Raw genomic sequence first — 12,865 nt, forward strand, 5'->3', positions numbered from 1 at the left:
CCAGTTCATCAGAGTTACATTCAGTGTGGACAGGCCCATTTCATCAGTTACATTCAGTGTGGACAGGTCCTGTTCAGCACAGTGATATCCATTGTACATATGTCCAGTGCAGCAGAGTTACATTCAGTGCAGACAGGTCCAAATCAGCACAGTTACATTCAGTGTGGACAGATCCAGTTAAGCTCAGTTACATTCAGATTGGACAGGTCCAGCTCAGTACTGTTATATTCAGTGTGGACAGGTCCAGTTCAGCACGGTTACATTCAGTGCAGAGAGGGCCACTTCAGCTGTTACTTTCAGAGCGGGCAGACCCAGACCAGTAAAGTTACATTCAATGTGGACAGTTCCATTTCAGCACAGTTATATTCAGTGTGTACATATCCAGTTCAGCACAGATACATACAGTATGTACATGTCCAGTTCAGCACTGATACATTCATTCTGGACAGGTGTAGCTTAGCAAAGTTACTTTCATTGTGGACCGGTCCAGATCAGCACAGTTACATTCAGTGTTGAGAGGTCCAGTTCAGCACAGTTACATTCAGTGTGGACAGGTCCACCTCAGTACAGTTACATTCAGTGCGGACAAGTCCGGTACTGCACAGTTATATTCAGTGTGGATAGGTCCAGTTGAGCCCTGTACAATCACTGTGGACAGGTCAAGTTCATTATGGCTACAATCATGTTGGACAGGTCTTGCTCAGCAGAGTTTCATTATGTGTGGCAGATGTAGTTTAGCACAGTTACATTCAGTGTGGACAGGTCCAGTTCAGCACAGTTACATTCAATGAGGACAGGTCCAGTTCATGATAGTTATATTCAGTGTGCAAAGGCCCTGTTCAGCACAGTTACATCCAGTGTGGACTGGTCCAGATCAGCACAGTTACTTCCTAAGTGCAGAGGTCCAGTTCAGCAGAGCTACATTCAGTGCGGAGAGCTCCAATTCAACACAGTTACATTCAGTGTGGACCTGTCCATTTCAGCACAGTTACATTCAGAGTCGACAGGTCCAGCTCCGTACAATTACATATGGTGTGGTCAGGTCCAGTTCAGCACAGTTATATTCAGCGTGGACAGGTCCAGCTCAGTAATGTTATATTCTGAGTGGACAGGTCCAGCTTTGTACAGTTATATTCAGTGTGGACTGGACCAGTTCAGCAAGGTTACATTCAGTATGGCCAGGTCAATTTCAGCTGTTATATTCAGAGTAGGCAGGCCCAGCTTAGTACAATTACATTCAGTGTGGACAGGTCCAGTTCAACACAGTTACATTCGATGTGAACAGGTGCACTTCAGCACAGTAATATTCAGTTTGGACAGGTCCAGTTCAGCACAGATACTTTCAGTATTGACTGGTCCAGATCAGCACAGATACATTCATTGTGGACAGGTGCAGTTCAGCACAGTTACATTCAGTGTGGACCGGCCCAGAGCAGCACAGTTACATTCAGTGTTGAGGTCCAGTTCAGCACCATTACATTCAGAGTGGACAGGTCTAGCTCAGTAAAGTTACATTCAGTTTGGACAGGTCCAGTTCAGCAGTTACATTCGGAGTGGACAGTTCCTGCTCAGAACAAATATATTCAGTGTGGACAGGTCCAGTTCAGCACAGATTCTTTCAGTGTGGTCAGGTCCGGTTCAGCACAGATACATTCAGTTTGGACAGGACCAATTCAGCACAGTTACTTTCAGTGTGGACATCTCCAGTTCAGCAAAACTACATTCAGAGTGGGCAGGTCCAGCTCAGTACAGTTACACACAGTGTGGTCAGGTCCAGCTCAGCAAAGTTACTTTCAGTGTGTACAGTTCCACCTCAGTACAGTTACATTCAGAGTGGACAGGTGTAGTTCAGCAGTTACATTCAGAGTGGAAAGGTCCAGCTCAGCACAGTTATATTCAGTTTGGACTGGTCCAGTTCAGCACAGTAAAAATCAATGTGGACAGGTCCAGTTCAGCAGTTACATTCAATGTGGACAATTCCAGTCCAGCACAGTTACATACAGTGTGGACAGGTCAAGTTCAGCACAGTTACATTCAATGAGGACAGGTCCTGTTCAGCACAGTTATATTCAATGTGGACAGGTCCAGTTCAGCATTTTCATTCAGTGAGGACTGGTCCAGTTCAGCAGAGTTACATTCAGAGAGGACAGGTCCAGTTCAGCCGTTACATTAGAGTGGACAGTTCCAGCTCCGTACAGTTATAGTCATTGTGGACAGGTCCAGTTAAGCAAGGTTACATTCATGTACGGACAGGGCCAGTTGAGCTTTTATCTTCGGAGTGGGCAGGACCAGCTCAGTATAGTTACCTTCAGTGTGGACAGGTCCAGTTCAGCACAGTTGCATTCAATGTGGACAGGTCCAGTTCAGCACAGTGACATTCAGTGCAGACAGGTACAGTTCAGCACATTTGCATTCAGTGCGAACAGGTCCTGTTCATCAACTATGCATTCAGTGTGGACGGGTGCAGTTCAGCACAGTTACATCAGTGAGGTCCGGTCCAGATCAGCACATTTACATTCAGTGTTGAGAGATCTAATTCAGCACATTTACATCCAGAGTGGACAGGTCTAGCTCAGTACAGCTACATTCAGTGTGCAGAAGTCCAGTTCTGCACAGCTACAATCAGTCTGGACAGGTCCAGCTCAGCCCAGTTACAATCAATGTTGCCAGGTCGAGTTCAGCACAGTTACATTCAGTGCAGACAGGTCCAGTTCAGCAGTTACATTCAGTATGAACAGGTCCAGTTGAGTATGGTACAAACAGTGTGGACCGGTCCAGTTCAGCACAGTTACATTCAGTGTGGACAGGTCCAGTTTAGCAAAGTTGCATTCGGTGTGGACATGTCGAGTTCAGCACAGTTACATTCAGTGTGGGCAGATCCAGTTCAGCACGGTTACATTCAGTGTGGACAGGTCCAGTTCATTAGAGTTACATTCAGTGTGGAGAGGTCCAGTTCATTACAGTTACATTCAGTGTGGACAGGCCCAGTTCAGCAGAGTTACAATCAGTTTGTGCTGGTCCAGTTCAGCACCGCTACATCCAATGTGCACATGCCCAGTTCAGCTGAGTTACCTTCAGTACGGACAGGTCCAGTTCTTGACAGTTACATACAGTGTGGTCAGGTCAGGTTCAGCAATGTTATATTCAGTGTGGACAGGTCCAGCTCAGTACAATTACATTCAGAGTGGACAGGTCAAGCTCAGCATTTACATGGAGCGTGGACAGGTCCAGTTCAGTACAGTTATCGTCACCTTGGACAAGTCCAGTTCGGCACAGTTACATCAAGTGTGGATAAGTCCAGTTCAGCATGGTTAAATTCAGTGTGGACAGGTCCAGGTCATCAGGGTCACATTCAGTTTGGACAGGCCCATTTCAGCACGGTTACATTCTGTGTGGACAGCTCCAGTTCAGCACATTGACATCCTTTGTATACATGTCCAGTGCAGCAGAGATACATTCAGTGCAGATAGTTCCAAATCAGCACAGATACATTCATTGTGGACAGGTGTAGTTCAGCAAAGTTACTTTCCGTGTGGTCTGGTCCAGATCAGCACAGTTACATTCAGTGCTTAGAGGTCCAGTTCAGCCCAGTAACATTCAGAGTGGACAGGCCCAGCTCAGTACAGTTACATTCAGTGCGGACAAGTCCAGTACTGCACAGCTACATTCACTGTGGACAGGTCCATTCAGCACAGTGACATCCATTGTACACATGTCCAGTGCAGCAGAGTTACATTCAGTGCAGACAGGTCCAAATCAGCACAAAGTTACATTCAGTGTGGACATATCCAGTTCAGCAAAGATACATTCAGAGTGGGCAGGTCCTGCTCAGTACAGTTAAATACAGTGTGGTCAGGTCCAGTTCAGCATAGTTACATTCAGTGTGGACCGGTCCAGCTCAGTACAGTTACATTCAGAGTGGACAGGCCCAGTCCAGTAGAGTTACATTCAGTGTGGGCAGGTCAAATTCAGCAGTTACATTCAGATTGGACAGGGCCAGCTCAGTACTGTTATATTCAGTGTGGACAGGTCCAGTTCAGCACGGTTACATTCAGTGCGGAGAGCGCCAGTTCAGCTGTCACTTTCAGAGCGGGCAGACCAAGATCAGTACACTTACATTCAATGTGGACAGTTCCATTTCAGCACAGTTAAATTCAGTGTGTACATGTCCAGTTCAGCACAGATACATAGTCTGTACATATCCAGTTCAGCACAGATATATTCATTGTGGACAGGTGTAGTTCAGCAAAGTTACATTCAGTGTGGACTGGTCCAGATCAGCACAGTTACATTCAGTGCTGAGAGATCCAGTTCAGCCCAGTAACATTCAGAGTGGACAGGTCCAGCTCAGTACAGTTACATTCAGTGCGGACAAGTCCAGTACTGCACAGCTACATTCAGTGTGGACAGGTCCATTCAGCACAGTTACAATTGGTGTGGACAGGTCCAGTTCAGCACAGTTACATTCAGTGTGGATATGTCCAGTTGAGCCCTGTACAATAATTATGGACTGGTCCAGTTCAGTACGGCTACCATCATGTTGGACAGGTCCTGCTCAGCAGAGTTTCATTCTGTGTGGACAGATCTAGTTTAGCACAATTACATTCAGTGTGGACAGGTCCAGTTCAGCACAGTTACATTCAATGTGGACAGGTCCAGTTCATCATTGTTACAATCAGTGGGCACAGGCCCAGTTCAGCACAGTTACATTCAGTGTGGGCAGGTCCAGATCAGCACAGTTACTTCCATTGTGCAGAGGCCAGTTCAGCAGAGCTACACTCAGTGCGGACAGCTCCAATGCAGCTCAGTTTCATTCAGTGTGGACCTGTCCAATTCAGCACCGTTACATTCAGAGTGGACAGGTCCAGCTCAGTACAGTTACATACGGTGTGGACAGGTCCAGTTCAGCACAGTTATATTCAGTGTGGACAGGTCCAGCTCTGTAAAGTTATATTCAGAGTGGACAGGTCCAGCTCAGTACAGTTATATTCAGTGTGGACTGGTCCAGTTCAGCACGGTTAGATTCAGTGTGGCCAGGTCTATTTCAGCTGTTATATTCAGAGTGGGCAGGCCCAGCTTAGTACAATTTAATTCAGTGTGGAAAGGTCCAACTCAACACAGTTACATTCGATGTGGACAGGTCCATTTCAGCAGAGTAATATTCAGATTGGATAGGTCCAGTTCAGCACAGATACTTTCAGTGTGGAGAGGTCCATTTCAGCACAAATACATTCAGTGTGGACAGGTGCAGTTCCACACAGTTACGTTCGATGTGAACAGGACAAGTTCAGCACAGTTTCATTCAGTGTGTTCAGTTCCAGTCCAGCACAGTTACATTCATTGTGGACAGGTCAATTTCAGCACAGTTACATTCAATATGGACATGTCCAGTTCAGCACTCTTACATTCAGTATGGACAAGTCCAGTTCAGAACAGATACATTCAGTCTGGACAGGTGCATTTCAGCACAGTTACATTCAGTGAGGTCCGGTCCAGATCAGCACAGTTACATGCAGTGTTGAGAGGTCTAATTCAGCACAGTTACAAACAGAGTGGACAGGTCTAGCTCCGTAAAGTTATATTCAGTGTGGACAAGTCCAGTTCTGCACAGATACATTCAGTGTGGACAGGTCCAGTTCAGCACAGATACATTCAGTGTGGACAGGTGTAGTTCAGCAAACTTACATTCAGTGGTGACCGGTCCAGATAAGCACAGTTACATTCAGTGTTGAGAGGTCCAGTTCAGCACAGTTACATTCAGAGTGGACAGGTTCAGCTCAGTACAGTTACATTCAGTGCGGACAAGTCCAGTTCTGCACAGCTACATTCAGTGTGGATAGGTCCATTCAGCATAATTACATTCAGTGTGGACAGGTCCAGTTCAGCACAGTTACATTCAGTGAGGATAGGTCCAGTTCAGCCCGGTACAATCACTGTGGACAGGTCCAGTTCAGCACGGTTATAATCAGTGTGGCCAGGTCCAGTACAGCACAATTGCATTCAGTGTGGACAGGTCCAGTTTAGCACATTTACATTCAGTTTGGACAGGTCCAGTTCAGCACAGTTTCTTCAATGTGGACAGGTCCAGTTCATCAGAGTTATATTCAGTGTGGACAGGTCCAAATCATCAGAGTTGCATTCAGTGTGGAGAGCTCCGGTTCATCAGAGTTATATTCAGTGTGGACAGGTCCAAATCATCAGAGTTACATTCATTGTGGACAGGTCCAGTTCATCTGAGTTACTTTCAGTGGGGACAGGCCCAGTTCAGCTCACTTACATTCAGTGTGGACAGGTCCAGTTCAGCAGAGTTTCATCATATACACAAGTCCAGTACCGCAGAGTTACATTCACTGCAGACAGGTCCAATTCAGCACAGTTACATACAGAGTAGGCAGGTCCAGCTCAGTAAAGTTAAATATAGTGTGGTCAGTTCCAGTTCAGCACAGTTACATTCAGTGTGGACAGGTCCAGCTCAGAACAGTTACAATCAGCTTGGACAGGTCCAGCCCATTAGAGTTTCATTCAGTGTGGACAGATCAAGTTCAGCAGTTACATTCAGATTGGACAGGTGCAGATCAGTACAGTTATATTCAGTGTGGACAATTCAAGTTCAGCACGGTTACATTCAGTGCAGACAGGGCTAGTTCAGCTGTTACTTTCAGTGTTGACAGGCCCAGCTCAGTACACTTACATTCAGTGTGGACTGGTCTAGTTCAGCACAGTTCATTCAATGTGGACGGGTTCAGTTGAGCACAATTAAATGGATAGGTCCATTTGAGCCCGGTACAATCAGTGCGGACAGGTCCAGTTCAGCACGGTTACAATCAGCGTGGACATGTCCAGTTCAGCTGTTTCATTCAGTGTGGACAGGTCCAGTTTAGCACATTTACATTCAGTGTGGAGAGGCCCAGTTCAGCACAGTTACATCCATTGTGCACAGGCGCAGTTCAGCAGAGTTACATTCATTACAGACAGGTCCAGTTCAGCACGGTTACATACAGTGTTGTCAGGTCCAGTTCAGCACTGATATATTCAGTGTGGACAGGTCCAGGTCAGTTCGGTTACATTCAGAGTGGACAGGTCCAGCTCAGTATAGTTACATTCAGTGTGAACAGGTCCAGTTTAGCAGTTAAATGCAGAGTGGGCAGGTCCAGCTCAGTACAGTTATCGCCAAGTTGGACAAGTCCAGGTCAGCCGAGTTACTTCCAGTGTGGACAGGTCCAGTTCAGCACGATTAAATTCAGTTTGGAGAGGCCCAGTTCATCAGAGTTACATTCAGTGTGGACAGGTCCAGTTCAACATGCTTACATTCAGTGTGGACAGGTCCAGTTCAGCACAGTTACATCCATTGTACACAGGTCCAGCACAGCAGAATTCCATTCAGTGTGGACAGGTCAAATTCAGCGCAGTTACATTCAGTATGCACAGGTAAATTTCAGCACAGATACACTCAGTGTGGACAGGTCAAGTTCAGCAGAGATACATCCAGTGTGGACAGGTGCAGTTCAGCAAAGTTACATTCAGTGTGGACTGGTCCAGATCAGCACAGTTACATTCGGTGTTGAAAGGTCCAGTTCAGCACAGTTACATTTAGAGTGGACAGGTCCTGCTCAGTACAGTTACGTTCAGTGCGGACACGTCCAGTACTGCACAGCTACATTCAGCGTGGACAGGTCTAGTTCAGTACAATTACATTGAGTGTGGATAGGTCCAGTTGAGCCCGGGACAATCAGTGTGGACAGGTCCGGTTCAGCGCAGTTACAATCCGTGTGGACAGGTCCAGTTCTGCAGTTTCATTCAGTTTGGACAGGTCCACTTTATCACAGTTACATTCAGTGTGGACAGGTCCAGTTCAGCACAGTTACATTCAATGTGGACAGGTCCAGTCCATTAGAGTTACTTTCAGTGTGGAACGGTCCAGTTCATCAGTGTTACCTTCAGTGTGGACAGGCCCAGTTCAGCAAAGTTACATTCAATTTGGTCAGGTCCAGTTCAGCACAGTTAAATTGAAGGTGTACATGTCCAGTTCAGCACAGATACATTCAGTGTGGACAGGTCCAGTTCAGCACAGAAAACTTCAGTGTGGAAAGGGGTCGTTCAGCAAAGTTACTTTCAGTGAGGACCGGTCCAGATCAACACAGGTACATTCAGTGTTGAGAGGTTCCGTTCAGCAAAATTACATTCAGAGTGGACAGGTCCAGCTCAGTACAGTTACATTCAGAGTGGAGAGTTCCAGTTCAGCACAGTTAATTTCAGAGTGGACAGGTCCAGTTGAGCCCAGTACAATCACTGTGGACAGGTACAATTTAGCACGACTACAAACAGTGTGGACAGATCCAGTTCAGCACAGTTTCATTCAAGTTGGACAGGTCTAGTTGATCAGAGTTACATTCAGTGTGTACAGGCCCTGTTCAGCACAGTTACATTCAGTGTGGACAGGTCCACCTCAGCACAGTTACATCCATTGTGAACAGGTCCAGTTCAGCAGAGTTACTTTCAGAGTGGACATGTCCAGCTCAGTAAAGTAAAATTCAGAGTGGACAGGTCCAGCTCTGTAAAGTTACATTCAGTGTGAACAGGTCTAATTCAGCAGTTACATGCAGAGTGGACACGTCCAGTTCAGTACAGTTATCGACAATGTCGTCAAGTCCAGTTCTGCACAGTTACATCTAGTGTGGCCAGGTCCAGTTCACCACGGTTACATTCAGTGTGGACAGGTCCAGATCTTCTGAATTACATTCAGTGTAGAGAGGCCCAGTTCAGCACAGTTACATTCAGTGTGGACAGGTCCAGTTCAGCAGAGTTACGCCATTGTACACAGGTCAAGTACAGCAGAGTTACATTCAGTGCGGGCAGGTCCAGCTCAGTACAGTTACATTCAGATTGGACAGGCCCAGCTCTGTACAGTTATATTAAGTGTGGACAGTTCAAGTTCAGCAAGGTTACATTCAGTGCGGACAGGTCTAGTTCAGCTGTTACTTTCAGTTTTGACAGGCCCAGCTCAGGACACTTACATTCAGCGTGGGCAGGTCTAGTTCAGCACAGTTATATTCAATGTGGACAGGTCCAGTTCAGCTCAATTAAATTCCGTGTGTACAAGTCCAGTTCAGCACAGATACATTCAGTGTGGAAAGGTCCAGTTCAGCTCAGAAACATTCAGTGTGGACAGGTGTAGTTCAGCAAAGTTACATTCAGTGTTGAGAGTTCCAGTTCAGCACAGTTACATTCAATGTGGATAGGTACATTTGAGCCCGGTACAATCACTGTGGACAGGTCCAGTCCTGCACTGTTACAATCAGTGTGGACATGTCCAGTTCAGCACAGTTTCATTCAGTGTGGACAGATGAAGATTAGCACAGTTACATTCAGTGTGGACAGGCTCAGTTCAGCAAGGTACATTCAATGTCGATATGTCCAGATCATCAAATTTACATTCAGTGTGGACAGGCTCAGCTCAGCACAGTTACATTCAGTATGGACAGGTACAGTTCAGCATAGTTACTGCCATTGTGCACAGGTCCAATTCAGCAGAGATACATTCAGAGGGTACAGGTCCAATGCAGCAATGTTATATATTGAGTGTGGAATGTTCCAGCTCAGTACAGTTACATTCAGAATGGACAGGTCCAGCTCAGTGTAGTTACATTCACAGTGGGCAGGCCCAGCTTAGTACAGTTACATTCAGTGTGGACAGTTCCAGTTCAGCACAGTAACATTCAATATGGACATGTCCAGTTCAGAAAACTGACATTCAGTGTTGCCAGGTCCAGTTCAGCACAGATGCATTCAGTGTGGACAGGTCAAGCTCAGCACAGATGCATTCAGTGTGGACAGGTTCAGTTCAGCACAGTTGCATTCAGTGTGGACTGGTCAAGCTCAGCACAGACACATTCAGTGTGGACAGGTGCAGTTCAGCACAGTTACATCCAGAGTGGACCGTTCTAGCTCAATACAGGTTCATCAGTGCGGACAAGTCCTGGTCTGCACAGCTACATTCAGTGTGGACAGGTCCAGTCCAGCATGGTTACAATTTGTGTGGTCAGGTCCAGTTCAGCACAGTTACATTCAGTGTGGACAGGGCCAGTTTAGCAAAGTTACATTCTGTGAGGACAGTTCCAGTTCAGCAAAGATGCATTCAGTGTGAACATGTCCAGTTCATCACGGTTACATTCAGTGTGGAGAGGTCCATTTCATCAGAGTTACATTCAGTGTGTAGAGGTCCATTTCATCACAGTTGCATTCAATGTGGACAGGCCCAGTTCAGCACAGTTACATTCAGTGTTGGGAGGTCCCGTTCAGCACAGTTACATCCAATGAGCAGAGGTCCAGGTCAGCAGAGATACATTCAGTACGGACATGTCCAGTTCAGCACATTTACATACAGTGTGGTCATGTCCAGTTCATCCCGGTTATTTTCAGTGTGGACAGGCCCAGTTCAACAGAGTTACATTCAGTGTGGAGAGGTCCAGTTCATCACAGTTACATTCAGTGTCGACAGGTCCAGCTCGGTACAGTTACATTCAGAGTGGACAGTTCCAGCTCAGTACAGTTAAATTCACTGTGGACAAGTCGAGTTAGCACAGTTACATTCAGTGCGGACAGGACCAGTTCTTTCAGGTTGGCAGGCCCAGCTCAGTACAGTTACATTCAATGTGGACAGGTCCAGTTCAGCACAGTTACATTTATTGTGGACAGGCCCAGTTCATCAGAGTTACAATCAGTGTGAACAGGCCCAGTTCAGCATAGTTACATTCAGTGCGACTGGTCCAGTTCTGCACAGTTACATCAATTGTGCACAGTTCCAGTTCAGCACAGATAAATACAGTGTGGTCAGGACTAGTTCAGCACAGTTACATTCAGTATGGACAGGTCCAGCTCAGTACAGTTACATTCAGAGAGGGCAGGTCAAGATCAGCAGTTACAATAAGAGTGGAGAGGTCCTGCTCAGTACAGTTACAGTCAGTGTGGAGAGGTCAAGTTAAGCACAGTTACATCCATTGTGCACAGGTCCAGTTCAGCAGAGTTACTTTCAGGGCGGACAGGTCCAATGCAGCACAGTTACATTCAGTGTTGACAGGTCCAGTTCATCACAGTTACATTCAGAGTGGACAGTTCCAGCTCAGTACAGTTACATTCAGAGTCGACAAGTCCAGCTCTGTAGAGTTACATTTAGTGTGGACAGGTCCAGTTCAGCACAGTTACATTCAGAGTGGACAGTTCAAGCTCAGTACAGTTACATTCAGAGTCGACAAGTCCAGCTCAGTAGAGTTACATTCAGTGTGGAGAGTTCCAGTTCATCACAGTTACATTCAGTGTCGACAGGTCCAGCTCGGTACAGTTACATTCAGATTGTACAGGTCCAGTTAAGTATAGATATATTCAGTGTGGACCGGTCCAGTTCAGCAGATACATGCAGAGTGGACAGGTCCATCTCCGTACAGTTATAGTCATTGTGGACATGTCCAGTTCAGCACGTTTACATTCAGTGCAGACAGGGCCAGTTCAGCTGTTACATTCAGTGCAGACAAGTCAAGTTCTGCACAGCTACATTCAGTGTGGACAGGTCCAGTTCAGCACGGTTACAATCAGTGTGGACATGTCCAGTTCAGCACAGTTACATTCATTGTGCACAGGACCAGTTTAGCACAGTTACATTTTGTGATGAGAGGTCCAGTTCTGCAAAGTTACATTCAGTTTTGGTATGTCCAGTTCAGCACGGTTACATTCAGTGTGGGCAGGTCCAGTTCATCAGAGTTACATTCAGTGTGTAGAGGTCCAGTTCATCACAGTTACATTCAGTGTGGACAGGCCCAGTTCAGCACAGTTATATTCAGTGTGGACAGGTCCATTTTAGCAAATATACATTCAATGTGGACAGGTCCAGTTCAGTACAGTTACATTCAGTGTGGACAGGTCCAGGTGAGTACGGTTACATTCAGTGTGGACAGGTCCAGTTCATCAGGTTTACATTCAGTGTGGACAGGCCCAGTTCAGAACAGTTAAATTCAGTGTGGACAAGTCCAGATCAGCACAGTGACATCCATTGTGCACCGGTCCAGTTCAACATGGTTACATTCACTGCGGACATGTCCAATTCAGCATAGTTACATTCAGTGTGTACATGTCCAGTTCAGCACAATTACGTTCAGAGTGGACAGGACCAGCTCAGTAGAGTTACATACAGTGAGGTCAGGACAGGTACAGCACAGTTCTATTCAATGTGGACAGGTCCAGCTTAATAAATTTATATTCAGAGTGGACAGTTCCGGCTCAGTATAGGTACATTCAGTGAGGACAGGCTCTGTTCAGCAGTTAAATTCTGGGTGGAGAGGTCCAGCTCAGTACAGTTACGTACAATGTGTTCAGGTCCAGTTCAGCACACTTAGATTCAGTGTGGACAGGTCCAGCTCAGTACAGTTATATTCAGAGTGGACAGGTCCAGGACAGTATTGCTACATTCAGTTTGGAAATGTCAAGTTAAGCACGGTTACATTCAGTGCAAACAGGGCCTGTTCAACTTTTACATTCAGAGTGGGCAGGCCCAGCTCAGTACAATTACATTCAGTGTGGTCAGGTCCAGTTCAACACAGTTACATTCAATGTGGACAAGTCCAGTTCAGCACAGTAATTTTCAGTTTGGAAATGTCCAGTTCAGCACATATACATTCAGTGTGGACAGGTCCAGTTCAGCACAGATACATTCAGTGTGGACAGGTGCAGTTCAGCAGAGTTTTATTCAGTTTGGACCGGCCCAGATCAGCACAGTTACATTCAGTGTTGTGAGGTCCAGTTCAGCAGAGTTACTTTCAGAGTGGGCAGGCCCAGCTCATTACAATTACATTCTGTGTGGAGAGGTCCAGTTTAT

This window comes from Somniosus microcephalus, chromosome 4 (genome assembly GCF_052327205.1).
Source record: "Somniosus microcephalus isolate GS21.2 chromosome 4, FLI_Smic_1.0, whole genome shotgun sequence".
Lineage (NCBI taxonomy): Eukaryota > Metazoa > Chordata > Chondrichthyes > Squaliformes > Somniosidae > Somniosus > Somniosus microcephalus.